Below are 16,159 nucleotides of genomic sequence, written 5' to 3'. Positions count from 1 at the left end.
CTAAAGAAGTAAATATTCATTAGAGAAAGCCTAATGATGTTGTCAAATGGACACCTTAGTTCTTGGGATTGAAAGTAAGGATACTGCAACTTTTAAATAAACCACTCTCACTGTAAAAAATAGAATTAAACATTATTAAACTTTAGAAACACATGTTATCTGTGAATAGAGTACAGTAGTTTCAAAGGTGATAAATATTGCCAAATATAAGTGCTTTCTTCTGTAAATGAAAATTACAGGGAACGATTACTATAATGGATTGCATTGTATTACATTGTATCTGTATTAATTACAAGGGATCTAATAATTTAAACTATAAACAAAATCAACTGTTTCTTGGGAGTTCTATGATATAATGTGGCAGGGATAACCAGTGAGAATAAGTTGCTTATTTATATACCATTAAAAATATGTTATAAATATAGGCAACAAAAGAGGCTGCCATTCTCAAAAATTCAAAACAGAATATTGAGACAACAAAAGAAATATAACTGAAGTTGATTGTGGAAAATTTAGAGTTTTGAAAAGGGAGATGTTATAAGGATACTAATATTATTAGGGTTTATTAGGCAGTATCCAAATAAGAGAATTTTAGTCAGGTAGTCAAGAATACATTGGTGGGCTTCCCTGGTGGCGCAGTGGTTGAGAGTACACCTGCTGATGCAGGGGACACGGGTTCGTGCCCCAGTCCGGGAGGATCCCACATGCCGCGGAGCGGCTGGGCCCGTGAGCCATGGCCTCTGAGCCTGCACATCCGGAGCCTGTGCTCCCCAACGGGAGAGGCCACAACAGTGAGAGGCCCACGTACGGCAAAAAAAAAAAAAAAAAAGAATACATTGATAAAAAAAATTGTTTAATGGTGAAAGTGTAGTAATTGATACAGCTCCAAATTAGCCTAAACAATTTTATACTTGTATTTTGAATTTCATTGACCAATATTATGGTCTTAACTGTTTTCATCCAAAATTCATAAACTGAAGTCTTAACCCCCAGTACCTTGGAAGGTGATTATTTTTGAAGATAGTATCCTTAAAGAAGAAGTTACAGTTAAATCAACTCACAAGTGTGGGCCCTAATCTAATATGACTCGTGTTCTTATAAGAAGAGGATATTAGGACAGACAACACAGACAGAGGGACAACCGTGGGAGGACACAGGAAGAAGGCAGCCATCTGCAAGCCAAGGAAAGACGCTTCAGGAGAAACCAAACTTGCCTACACTTTGATCTTAGACTTCCAGCCTCTAGAACCGCAAGAAAATAAATTTCTGCTGTTTAAGCCATCCAGTTTGTGGTACTTTGTTATGGCATCCCCAGCAAACTTACACAACCAACAACACTTAGAAAGCAATGAAGATCGGAACAAAGGAAATAAATGAGTGCCTGGCATATGTTTTTGTAATTATGCCAAGTAAGGACGTCTCCCTCAATGTAAGCTTCTACGTTTTGCATAGCATTTCTCCCTTTCATTTGGAATCACCCCACTCAATCCACCTAGCTATAGAAGAAGATACCAGGTTCTTACATGAGCCAGACTTCCTGTCCTTGGTGGATGGTCCAAGATGGGCATTTTAACCAAACTTGCTGATCATAGCCCTCTCAGAAAAATGAGAACAATTTCTGTTTGGTGATAGATATTGCAAGATGCACATCACAGGGGTCTTGGATTTCATTGCATGGTTAAGACCAGTCTAAGTCTACTGGAAAAATGACAAGTGTCATAGTAGTAGATCTTCTGGTTCCTGATTCCAGCAGTTCCTGAGGTCCAGCAGCATACATGATCTTTTCAAGGATGGATTGTTCAACCCTCTTTTGAATTTTGATAGTTAAATACATCCATCCTCAGTTTGAAAATAAAGTTTAAAAAGATTTTATTTTTGTAACAAGGAAATACTTTAAAACTCTGTCACCATTATCCCAAACATTTAATTGAAGAAAGTAACACCAACAAAGTGAACAAATTAAATTTGGAAAATTCATTACATTGTTTTGATTTTGTCATTTTGCAGGTGACCCTTGACATTTAGTCTAGCAGGAGCCCATCGACCACTGGTCTAGAGGAGGTGTGCTTCAATATACTTATCCTAAATTGCCTTGCTTTGATATCTTGCTTACACAGCAACTTTCTTATTAATGGAGTGGAGTCTTTGAAGTTGGAGAAACATCATACCAAAAAGAGAGTAGATGCAGCAACGTGATGTTACAGAAGAAAAATCAGTGTGAACTCACAGACCTAAAAGAAATATCTTTTCCAGATCTCTCCTTAAAAAAGATCAATAGCAGCAACAGTGCTTTTGCCCTCAGCCAGCACTTAGGGGAAGTCCAGATACTCATTACCCAGTATCCACCAACAAAAAAGAACCAGGGCTCCTTAATTATTAGGGAAAAAAAGAAGGAAAGAAAAAATACAGACTATTTCTGGAACATTCTTTTGTTGCCAGAAAACAAGATTGGTCTTAAAAAAAAGTTGGAGGAAGTTTTGAAAGGCTAAGAAAGCAACCTAAATGGCTTCTCCCTGGCTAATTTCTGACATTATGAGCACCAAAAAACAAACAAACAGTGCTTCCCTGGTGGCACAGTGGTTGAGAGTTCGCCTGCCTATGCAGGAGATGCGGGTTTGTGCCCCGGTCCGGGAAGATCCCACATGCCGCAGAGCGGCTGGGCCCGAGAGCCATGGCCACTGAGCTTGTGCGTCCAGAGCCTGTGCTCCGCAACGGGAGAGGCCGCAACAGTGAGAGGCCCACATACCGCAAAAACAAAAACAAACAAACAATAATCATTATGGCTAAATGAAACAATCTGAGCCTATCAAAAACTAAGAGTTACTCAAACAGAAAAGTTAATGTGAAGGATATAAAGAGGCATTAATGATATACACACAAAAAACACAAACAGGGTAGAATATCTTCAATGTCTATTGTTTTTAATAAATAGCTAAACATACGGGTATTTTTTCTAATCTTATGTATGTTTATAATATGAAGACATGCACTTTTTTTGATCTGTGCAAGGAAAGACTTGCAAGTAAAGTAGTATCATCAAAAGTAGTTCTGTACCAGGGATAGAAAGGACTGACCAGCACTAATGGTCACACATAACCACCAAGTGGAAAAGGAGTCCAGCATTTAATTAATACTAATAGTCAGACCCTGTATCTAAAAGGGCACAACTGTGTGCTTCAGACACTTGATAAATTAATGGAATATCTAGAAGTGATAACTAACAATAGTCTCTCATCCTCTGGTAGATAAAAACCTAGGTAGCTCTGTATAATAAAGATAGAATAATGAAAGTCCATGGGTTTCTAATAACATTAATATACCAGGCATATATATCATAATAACAGGAAAACTGTTTATATAACAATTGCAGTTGAAACTTTAAAAGCAAATAATTTGGGGAGGGAGCACCAATATTGCACAAAATTAAAAGCTGGGCTTGAATTTTAAAAATAAAGGCATAAGGACATAGAATGTAAAGTTTAATTGAAAAAGGAAAGTCCAACCTGATGGTCAGAATCTTGAGTTTGAATCATCTCTGAATGTATAGCAAATTTCAGTGACTACACAAAAAATTATCTAGTCAACAACCCAGAAAGTGCAAATTTAAGAGAAGACTTTCTTTTTCTTTTAAGTCTAGTATAATAAGTAAGTCCTAGGGAAGTGCAAAAATAGACTCAAGTATTTCTGAAATCCCAGTGAAAGATGAAAAGTTTCACATTAGCAAAGAGAATGAAGGCAAATGGTAGAAGGAAATGTAAATTCCTAGCATGAGCACATTTGTAACCAGTTTTAGGGTAAGCATATTGACTTGCTCTTGCATCATTGTAAAATGCATAATTTTCTTCTTTAAAAGTGACTAAAATATTTAAGATAAATTGATATGTTAGGCTTGGTGTTGTAATGAAACACCGAGAAGAATTTTATTATATAATATCTAAACCAATGCCTAAAGGCCATGGAAAATTTAATTTAATACATATTCTAATTTATTTTTATGTAAGATTTATGTGGGTATTATGAGAAGAGTTGATTATTTAATTATAAGGAAATACTAATTTTTTACTAATTCATAATATTAATAAATTGGATATTAAAAATGAAGCACAATTATTACTAAGTATTCCCTAAGCAGACATTTAAAAATCTATCAAGAATACTAGTCATGAAATCTCCCAAATGACTTTAAGCCATTAAGAGTAAACTAAGTAGTTATTAATGAATTAATTCAAAAATCAATTTTCTAAACTCTGGGGATTTAACAATGAACCTAAAAGGCATGTTTTCTTTCCTCATAGAACTTAAAGATAACTGTATTCTAGTAAAGAAATACCAATCTCTTTTATAAATAAATAAAGTAGGTACCATTATTTATAAATCAGTCTCTTGTGTTTCGTTACTGTGAATTAGTTCTCTAGAATTTGGTTGCTACTGGCTGAAAGAATAAAGTTGAACTTCTGAAGCTACAGAGTTGAAAAGACAAGCTCTGATCACTCTATTAATATGTAACCATCCCATAACCCTTTAGCCTTGTCTTTTTATTGCAATAAAGATAATAATTATGATCCTGTGAAAAATATATGAAGCTGGGACATGTTACTACATAGGAAGTATTGCTTATAGAAGAAATAATTCCATCAAAGGAAATTTTTGAATTACTAAAACATTCACTAATTGTGGTATTATAAAGATGTTACTAATTGCATTTCTATGCTGTTATATTTTAGTCAAAGCACTTTCCAAGAAAGCTTAAAATATCTAAAAGGCAAGATATGAGAGGCTCTAGACTTCAACACTTGTTTATGTAATTTTTAATGACACAGCAGAACTGCTCTGATCATTATGTAGTCTAAAAGTGAAGAGAGAATTATTCAAATTATTCAAGTTAATAAGGGATAGTCAATCTAGTTTACATCTTCTAGTCATTCTCCATTATGATCAGGTGCTGCTAGGATATGTGTTTCATTCTCTACTAATCTAATCATAGGCGTTTCCACAGATTGACTAAAAAGAAAATGTCATTTTATTATTGAAAACATATGATGTAGCTATTGTAGAAGACCCTCAGTGAAACTTTCCTGCCTAAAATACGTTCTGAGACTGGCTTTACAATTAATTACAATGGCTTTTTTTAATTGGGAAAAAAAGATAAAGTCAAGTAACTTGGTATACATCTTTAAATAATTCGTATTGTCCCAGAAGGATAATTACATGAATTGTAAAAAATGAGAGACATAAAGGGACATGGTACAGAAATCATCCAAAGCAGACATCTGAAGAGGCTGGGTACATACATTTTGATAAAAGTCGAGTTGTTCACACCCATATATGCAGTGGAAAAGAGGATAATACACCAATACATGCATATAATTTTAATGATACGATTTCACTGCTATTTTTTGGAAAGAGAAATTAAAATGACAATACTTCGTAATTACTGCTCTGAGGAGTTATTCGGTTTTGATTTCCTGACTGGATAATTAAAGCATATTCAATCACTACAATAGAATTACCTTCACCCTTCGACATGGTAGACACAAAGTATTTCCAGACACAGCTTGCTCTTTGCTAAGTACTGATTAACCTTATGGATCTGCATACATCAAAATACATTTTTAATAAATATTTTCAAAACTTTGTCTTAATTCTTTCAGTCCTCACTCATAAGACTTCCCATTACAAGTCCAAACACATACACAACGTATATTTTGTTTTGATTATGCATATTTTTTCATATTTAAATGTAAAAAAAATAGCAAAATGAGATTCCTAAAGCTATGCCCAGAGCTGCTAACTCTACTCTTTACACTAATAAAAGGTAAATAATTTTATGTTATTCAAATAGTACAGTACTAAAATACTAAAACTTAAAAATCATAATATTTCAATTTTTTAGGAAAAGGTAACATTTATATGGATTCATATGTCCATAGATTTTATGTGGATTTTAAATCTATATCTGAATTCATACAAAATTTTAAAGTAAACTCTGAACATTTTCATTTTAATCTATGCAAGGGAATACATTAAAAGTAATTTTTATTATTAAGTTATAAAAATAGAAAACTAGGGAGTATAAATATATAATTAGCAAACTCCATGATTCAAAATTAAAATATATAATGATTATTAGTTTAAAAATGCATTTTTTTCTTCTCATCATTTAAGATATGGAGAAAAAATAATGTCTCTTGGGATTCTTCTTTCATGACAAAAGAGAACCAACATTACAGATGCCATCTCTTTGATTCTGCACTTGACTACATCAGTTTGTGTCACTGTCAATAAAGCAACACAAATAAATAATTATTATATAGCACTCAAGTCCAATGAAAGCAAATTCCATTCAATAAAATACCACAATTACATTCTGTGTAATTGGCTTGAGCTGAACGTGGTAATGTGGAAAAGAGTGCTATCACAATTAAAATATTTGGAATTCTAGTATTTTTGTGGGATAGGGAGGGTGGGAGGGAGATGCAACAGGGAAGAGATATGGGGATATAATATGTATAGCTGATTCACTTTGTTATAAAGCAGAAACTAACACACCATTGTAAAGCAATTATACTCCAATAAAGATGTTAAAATATATATATGTATATATATATATATATATATATATATATATATATATATATATACACGTTAGACTGAGATCATTATTTCTACTCTTCATTCTTCTTTGTGTACCAGGGGAACTGAGCATTCCACAGTTAAGAAGCGTACTTCATTATATTCTTATTGGTGTACCTGTCAACTTTTTGCCAAGAACCATTCCAATTCTTCAACTTTCACTTACAATTCTTTCTACATACTACTCTGAAATTACTCTCATTGAAGTAATCAATAATTTGTATATATTCCCTCACTGTCTAACACATGAAAAGATGACAATGGTGTATGTCTATAGAACAAACACTAACTCTATTGTCATTCAAAACCCAACAATCTGATCTGTATCTATCTCTCCCAAATTGCTTCCTGAAAACTTATTACTAAAAACAAACATATTTATTGTTTCCTAGAAATGCCATTTGCATTTCTTTCATTGCACTGAGTCTATCCCCTTGCCCCAAATACCTAAAGAGCAAATACAAAGTAACATACTTATACTTTATTATATCACAGGCATTTTTTTACAACATTACTTATAACAGGTGCTTAAAAAATGCTTTTTGATAATGAAAGGAAAGTTTAAAAGCCTTTCCCTTAAAAACTCCCTTTATGTGCAATATATGCTGGTTTTCACAGAACGTAAGACCACCATAAAACTCGGTGCTACATATGAGCAGAATTCTTGTGTTTTCAGAATCTCTAGTGCTGTGCTGTATCATTATAGTATATGGAAAATAATATCCCATTTACCTAATAGTATCTTGTTTATGATATTATAATAATATCTCACTTAATTATCTGGGAATGAGATGTCTTATTGCCAAACTCTTTTGATGACAAAAAATAGTGTCCTTTTTAGAACATCAATTTTTTAAAACTATCACATGTTTTGGGGAAAATTTATTATCCAGAGAAAGTATTCATGTGTAGTACAGAGGGAATGTTTAAGAACTTAATTGGTAGCTCTATACAAGTTTAGTTGTCTAAGATTGCCGAGGTGTGCTTTTTTTGTTGTTGTTAAAGCTGTCATTTTAGCCTCATTGGAAGTGCTTACTTTTCACCATTATCAGTGTACATGGCTCTGAGAATTTTATGAATCTTCCATCACTATTCTAGCCAATATACAATGAATTAGAATTTGCCAAAGAAAACCTAATATGTAAGCTTGTTAAACCAGTGACCAAAAAGTGTACCATAAATACCATTCAGATCAGGATAGCTACTCTAGTTAAAAATGTGTATTTTTAGGCACAGATAGATCTCATATAATTAAGCCTTAAGTTTTATTCTAGGTTTATATTTGTATATCGGATATTATGAAATTGATGAATGTTTTACTGATTTATAATTTAAAAATTGTCATAATTTTATTTCTAAAATAGGAATCAAATATATCCAGTGATACTTATCATGCCAACCTTGTGTTAAATAATATAGCATAGTGGGAAATTCAAAAGATTGGGACTGATAAATCTGATTTCTAACCGTAACCCAGCCACCAAACCAAGTCTATGAACTGAAGCAAATCATAACCTCCCTGATACCCTTCCATGAAATAAAATATTAGAACAACTATTCTCTGTAATTCCATTCATATCTAAAATCTTCAAATCTATAAGACAATTATGAGCTTCTTTCCCCTAATGGTATATACCCAGAGTTAGCCAAACTGCAAAGTCTAAGGGAACAGTCCTCCAAATTTCCCTGACTTCTGACACCAACAGCAAGTTTGGAGTGTTCACAAAAACACCCTCAAGTACACTGGAAGGACTCACAGAACTCGCTGAAAGCTCTACTCATCATTATAATTTACTACAGGTAAAGGGTACAGGTCAAAAATCAGCCAAAGGAAGACAGAGTCTGGGAGGGTTCCAAATGCAAAGCTTCCCTTGTACACATGATGTATTACTCTCCCAGCATTGACATGTGACAACACAAGCAGAGTACTGCCAACAAGGGAAGCTCATTGAAGCTTTAGTGTCCAGAGATTTTTACTCGACTTCATTACATAAGGTATGATCGATCAATTGATTGATTGCCTACATGGTTGCCCTCAGACTCAACACTGAAAATAAATGACCTGAAGTTTTTACCGTAAATCATATGCTTGTTTTTCTGATGTGGGCTGCCCCACCCTGATATTTTCTGATGTGTCCAGCTCCACTCTAAGATCCAGTGTGGTCACCCCTGGACTCTAAACAAAGATACTCCTATCAGGTATGATATAAATTACCTCTCAGAACCTGAGGGCAAAGGTCAGACCTCATTTTGGGCAAAGAGCAGTTCACTACACATATACTGTTTCCATAGACGATGCATGGCTCATGATCTAATTTGGTTTCAAATTACTATGTTAGATTCCAGAGCCATATCTACAGGCGGAAAGTATCATCGTCAGTTTTTTTTTTTAATCATTGCTTATTTTTTAATAATACATAAACAAGGAATTGACTAAGATTATACATACTGAAATGGTATATATATTGCCTATGTTAAAGATTTATTGGATATTTTCTATATCTTTTCCCTCAATTTTCCATATTGGGCTCATAATTCTGGCAACAAAAAGTAATTTATTCCCTTATTCAACAATATTTATTGATGGCTTACCAACTGCAGGGAAAGTACTAAATTAAGAATAATGACCAAAAGAGAGAAGTTTCCTACCTAAACAATAAACATACAAATGAAAAACAAGGTAATTTCAGCTAATTATATAGGATATTTTTTTTTTAAATCAACATATTTACTGGTTGTAGGAGGCAGCTACTCTACATGAGAAGGGCAGGGAAGGCCTTTCTAAAGGTGTCATAAGGGCTGAGGAATGAATTATAAGCAGCTATATGCAAACTGGAAGGAAAAAAATTCTCAACAAAGGACAAAATACAGGCAAATCATCTACAATGGATGTGAGATTGATATGTGAGTGGGGCACAGAGAAGGCTGGAATGGTTGGAGCATAGAGGTGAGGTGCATGGTACAAGAGGTTAGAGGTATGGGGTCTAGATCATTTGATCATAACTTTGAGGCAGGTAAGGAATTTAGAAATCACTGGAAAGTGACATGCTTAAAAACACATTCTAGGAAAATCATCCTAACCACTCTGCCAAGAATTCAATGTGAAAAAAAAAAAATTTCTAATGGATCCTAACAGCCAGAAAGGCATGCATTGTTTTACAGCTGAAAAACCCAAGGGTGAGAAAAATTAAATAACTTGACCATGACACAAAAAGTGGCAGAACTAAGATCTAAGATTTAAACATATATTTACCTGAAGAATAAAAGTTTCTCCATTAAGCTTCCCTTCACATGACGTGTGTGCACGCATGCACGCACGTGCCAGATTCTAAAGATACTGAAGGAAATCCTTAAATATCAAGACCTATTTTTTTAAGGTTACTAGCATTTTACTAGATGTTTGATCATAAATGAGCATGTATAGTTTTGAAAACGAGCTCTAGACGAGTTTCCTTAAAACTTCTCAAACAGGTATGCTCCCATTTTTGCTATTTTCTATGGAATCTCAAACAAGTAAACTAAATTCTTTAGGCCATGATTCACTTTTCTGTAAAATGAAAGCAAATAATTCCTGATAATCTACTTTCCCTATCTGGAATTATTTTCACCTACAAATGATCCTTCACTATGCTCTTTGACAATGTTAAAAAAAAATCTTAACTTTTCAAATTTTCCTTGATATTTTCTTTCTTTTACGCAGTTGCAAGTTGAACCAAATTTCTTTTATTTATACTTCCATCAAGGTCCAACTAACATTCCATTCCCTTTAGGAAGACTTCCTCATCTTCATGTGGTTAACATTAATTTCTTCCCACGTGGTTTGTAATAGTACTCTTACTTACATCATTTTGAAAGTAAATATGGTGCAATTACTCTCCCTTTGCAGTTCCTACAGTACTTAGCACAGTCCTGAGCATATCAATAATTTAACTCAATCAATCAATAATTACTTATTGAGAATTTTCAGTATGTTAGGTACAATGCAAGTAACAAACTGTCTTGAATTTTGAACTTGTTGAATACAACAGTATAGTACACAAAATAGTGCATGTTCTGACTTATTGAGGAGAAATCCATAGTTATTTAAATACATTTTATATTTCATTTGTTAAGAGTATCACATTGGAACTATTTTGGGAAGCAATATAATTCCGCTTACTGAATTATTTTCATATTAATGGACTTTGCAGTAAGGGACAGAGAAATACAACAGCACAGGCAGACGTGGCACACCACAAGCAATTGTAGAGTACCATTTTTTCCTTATAAAATTAGAACCTCCTGTCTATTTGAAAGATTAAGTTTATGTTCTTTTATGTAATACAGTAAAAAAAAATTATATTTTAACAACTAAAATAAAAGCAGTGTTACGTGATCTGAGAGAAAGAAAGACAAACATTTCAGCAATATTAGTATAAGAACATAACCAGTTAGAAGTGTTTTGTCACCAAGAGAAAGTTCTTTAGTGCTTAAATACCTACAGTGATCTATAAAGCTATATAGTCCCATTTCCTAGTGTCTGAAAAATTAGTTTAAAAAACACAATATTGACAAATACTCTATAATAAAAGCATATAGTCACAAAATAAATATATTAATAAATATCAAATACATGTCAATATTAATTTCACCTAAAATATAGAGAACAAGAAAATATCACTAGGGTATAAATCAGAAAAATATTTGTAGGTGGATGAGAGTCAAACCAGAAAAGAATCAGCTCATTTCTTCAGTTTGGCATGTTTGCTAACTTATTTTTTTGATATAAAGTTTTTCAAATGAATTTATCTCTCTGGTTCGATCAATACAAAATTTAGAAAAATATTTTTATTTTACCTAAATCACTTGCAAAATTAAAGACAAAATTGGAATATTTTATCCTGCTCAGCCATTCACATATCAGTTTGTACTGCATATAGCTGGACTATAAAGAAATTCCAAGTAAATAAAGTGTTTTGCAATCAACAGAAATCTAATGCAGTATTCAAAATCCATGGATATAAACCAATCAATTCAACTTAATTAATGTATAAGTTAATGTAATTTATATTATAATGACTAGAGGTATATAAATAATGATAAGGATTAAAGAAAAATAAGTTTAGAGAAACGTCAATTAAACAAATTAATTTTTAATGAAATTATAATTGCTTTACAATATTACTATAAACCTTTGTTTACTCTGGCAACTCATTTTTCTTTCACTATTAGGATTACAAATTCAGATTTATGTTTACAACTATTACCCTAAAATGCATTCACTAAGTAAATTTTCCCCTTCTTTTTTTTTCTTCGTATCAACATCATTACATTTGTAAAATAAAATGACCATTATTACTTCCATGTATACTGTGATATACTCTGGGGTAAAAATATTAAAAAACAAAAAAACTCTTGGTGCAGTTACATCTTAATTTGTTTGCATTTTATAAAAATACACACCAATATACAATGCAAAGTAAACATGAAATCAGCCTTTGAATTTTTATGAAGCTGTTGTTTTCATCATTTTCCTATAAAATGGTACCACTGTTTCTAAAAGACTCAGACTTTTCAAATTTGTTTCATAAATTTGAGAAAAGTCTTGGAGAATAATGAAATTAAAAATCTTTTATATCTTAGAATGATTAACCTCAAGTTATTCAAGAGGTTAAAATGAAGTCCTACCTGGTCATTCCCTTCTGCCCTAATTATCATTTTCTCACTTCAGCTGCATCATTTGTTTGCCCTAAGAAATATCATTTCTTTTTTGTTAACTGCTTTCTGAAACATTCAGAATACTTACCAGAACTACCAGTACTCTTATTATAGTTCTGAGAATATCTCTCAGTCTTATACCATGCCAAATATATCCCAATTTCTGTAGAAACTTAAATTGTCACTTCCTTATTTCAAAGGCTTTAATCACACCATCTTAACTCTATCACACCAGTCCTCCTCACTGTATCAAGCAAATGGCTCCTCAGTGACCCATTACTTTTTTCCCTTTCCCTATATTCAAATTGTTCTATCATCTACATTACCATTAATCATGTGGGAAAGCATTTCAATCGCTGATACCCAAGAGCCTTGACAAGTTCCTCAGAGTGTGCCTCACAAGGTTATCTGACTTGGAGAAAAGATTCTTTGTTTCATAACCCCAAATCTTCAACTTTTTCTCATAGAAATTTTCTCATTAACCCTTCAGATCACAGACTCCCCTAAAGTTGTTAGAGCCATGTGACCAGATTTTGACCTTATAACCATCCTATATACACCTCCAACACTATCTCCTTCTTTCCAGATAACCCAGAAATCCATATATTAAGGAGTACAAAATAGAAAAAGCCATGAAGGAGAGCTGCCCTGGAGAGTTGCCAGATCCACACTGAATTTTGTGTAAGAAATAAATTTGTGCTGTGTTTGAGCCATTAAGATTCTTCATGGTTTATTTCTTAGCACCTCATAGCCCGGTCTATCCTAGCTAATAAATTCTCATTCTTTTTTTTCTTTTTACTCTTATTTTATATGCTCCCCATTCTTATAATTTTGTCTTTAAGTTCTGTAATTTCCTAATAATTGTTCCTCTATAACAGATTTTAAACAGTCTGTGTTCCTATATTTTAGCAGGTCTCTATTAATTTCTTATCATTGGCAGTATTGTGTCTCATATTAGCAAAATACTTTTTGTACCCCTTCCTTAAGGGTATTATATACTGTGTTTTAAATCTTATGAAATCAACTTTTACTTTGCATATTTTAAATGATATCCATAAACACTGAGACATGCGGCAAGAACCAAGTTACTATATATTTAAATTATAGGATTTATTACTTCCCTTATAGAGACTTATATTCCTTGTAGGAATATCAATTCATTAGCTCAAGAATCAATGTCTCTATTGCAATACAATCAAATGTGTTCTGTAAATTATGATGCACTATTTTGGTAATCACAGTAAATTAGACAACGATGTCTGAAAGCAGATCCAAATTTTCCGCACTAAAATATTTCTTAATTTACTCTGCAATTCTAAGCTGCAAAATCAAGATATATTATCTTAGGCATATTTGGGATATCACAGAGTTGAGAATTAAATGAACTTATGTCCTAAGTGCTGTTTTAGTCAGATCCATTTTTTTTTTTCTTTTTTTGCGGTACGCGGGCCTCTCACTGTTGTGGCCTCTCCCATTGCAGAGCACAGGCTCCGGACGCGCAGGCTCAGCGGCCATGGCTCACGGGCCCAGCCGCTCCGCGGCATGTGGGATCCTCCCGGACCAGGGCACAAACCCGTGTCCCCTGCATCGGCAGGCAAACTCAACCACTGCGCCACAAGGGAAGCCCCAGATCCATTCTTAAACTGTAATTTTCAAAAGCCACTAAGAATACAAAGATTAATTCCATATTGCAATTAGACCTTTTAATCCACTCTATCACCTGCCAACTGTATGTAGAGCATAGTGAGAGAGAACACCGTTTTTTTGGTACAATTCTAATTCTGACTGTGCAACCTAGCTTTGGATCACTTCATCCTAAGGACTTATGTTCTGTCTCTGTCAAATGGAAACAATCAGTCTTGCTCACATTTGTTGCTAGGATAAAATTCTGAAAGAAAATTGTACAATATTTTGCAAATATTACTTATTATTGATTCTAGTTACCAAGTCAGGTATGCATTTTAGTTCTGTTAGAGCCAGCAGACCTAGATTTTCTAGAAATCTGAAATTATGAAATTCTAAGCAATGTTATAAATACCTGAACAGAAAAATAATTGTTCAATTAATACTTGTTAAATGACTGAATGAATAAATGAACACAACATAATTTGATAGGAAAGAAATAAGAGCTAAATGGGAAGGAGAAATTAGAGATGAAAGAAAAAAAGTGACAGAAAAATGATACTATTTCTATTATTTACCTTATTTTCATGAAAAAAATAGAATTAAAAAACTTTAATTACAAATAGTTTCTATGGAAATTTTCCATCCACAGTTAATTTCCAAAATTATTGTCTATTTCCAGTTATATTTTGTTAATTCCTGTAAAAACACTTATCTCAGTTACTATCAATCTATTAGGAAATGTTACATTGAGTTACATTGGGTTTCCTATAACTTAGAACACAACATTCACAGTAAATTTGTGTTTAATAATGAAACTAATGTAAGTTTCATTATTAAAACTTTAGCAATTTTTACTTCTTACATATTTTCTGGTTATTTAGTTTAATTCCATCTCTCAGATGTTATTTTTTCAATAAATTAACAGCTTTTGATGTGCTCCTGATAATTTCCTTGGAGACCACAGCTCTTTTGTATTCATATGTTGCTGATATAAGCCATTTTCCATTAAAATGACTTAGGATTCTGCTACCCAGATTACAAACAATTTATCTAGCATTCTTACCTAATTATACCAGTGCTGTACAGTGTTGACTAATAGTTTGGTACATGTTCAGATCTTGGATAGCAAAGCATTTAATGTAGCTAAATTTCAGTGAAAATGAGATTTTACTACCTAGTTATAAATGTTGATGGGATATACTCCCCTCTCTGAAAATTAGCTCCCACATTATTATTTTATAACTGCAAACATAATATGTCTATGAAGACGTGTGCGAAGCATCTAAGATTTTATCCTATCTGCCACCACAGTTTCATTTGCTAGAAGACATAACATAGGGTGAGATACAAAGAACTTTATTGCTCCCACCAACAGCAACAGCTACACTGTCAGCATGTTTTGTGTGTGTGATGATTTCCTAAGTGCCAATTCCCACAAGGTAACACAAAGAGAGCAAGGTGATATGTGTACATGCATTGGGTTGTATTACAGGAGACAAACCCCATTTGGGAGGTGCAGGAAAAATGCACATGTTTGATAATGGGCAAGAAGCCTACCTGCCATTTGCTTTGAAATAAGACACTTACCTTCCAAGTCTATCCATTATTAAACATTCTTAAAAAGATACTGTGGCACAAAGACAGTGAGAGCCTCTGCTTGCGAGAGGCATGGAAGGGTGGGAGACTCATGGAGAGTACTGTGACCCAACGATCTCCAGCTATTCTCTATACGGCCTTAACTTTTGAAGAATTTTCCCATCACTACAACATCCTGTTGGCTGCTCTGATTAATCTGACTGACAGAGGCTGGGACCAAAACCATCCAATTTATCCCATAGAGCATTTAATGAAGGCTACTAACAACAAGACCCTGAGCAGTATGAGGCTGACTTGCAGAACTGAACTCAATCATATCCCCCAAGGTCTTAGACCCAGACAGCTGAAAAAATCCTACAACTGATCAGGGACGGCCTTAAAAGCCAGGTGACTTTCTGTATTGACATTTCCACGTGACCCAAGACATTAACCCAGTTACAGCAGGAAGTATTAAAGATTGCTCAGACTCAGCTTTGGCAGGCAAGGAGAAAGGCTAGGGCAAATCTGTCACCCATAACTACCCCAGTCAGTGAGTTGAGGCTGAACTGAAAGCCTTCAAGAGCCAGAGTCATGTCATTGATCACTGCAGCTGAAGGCAGGGAAAAGT

The 16,159-nt window shown here is 33.6% G+C and overlaps 1 protein-coding gene across 4 annotated transcripts in view; it reads right to left on the bottom strand.

Moving 5' to 3' along the window:
- CCSER1 (coiled-coil serine rich protein 1) overlaps positions 1-16,159 on the bottom strand; it is a 1,188,125-nt gene that overhangs the window by 925,312 nt on the left and 246,654 nt on the right. The gene's annotated exons all lie outside the window — the stretch shown is intronic.

The sequence above is a fragment of the Mesoplodon bidens genome (assembly GCF_964165515.1).
Source record: "Mesoplodon bidens genome assembly, chromosome: 1".
Classification (NCBI taxonomy): domain Eukaryota; kingdom Metazoa; phylum Chordata; class Mammalia; order Artiodactyla; family Ziphiidae; genus Mesoplodon; species Mesoplodon bidens.
The sequence above is the reverse complement of the archived record's forward strand: the minus strand, read 5'-3'. Positions and strand labels throughout refer to the sequence as shown.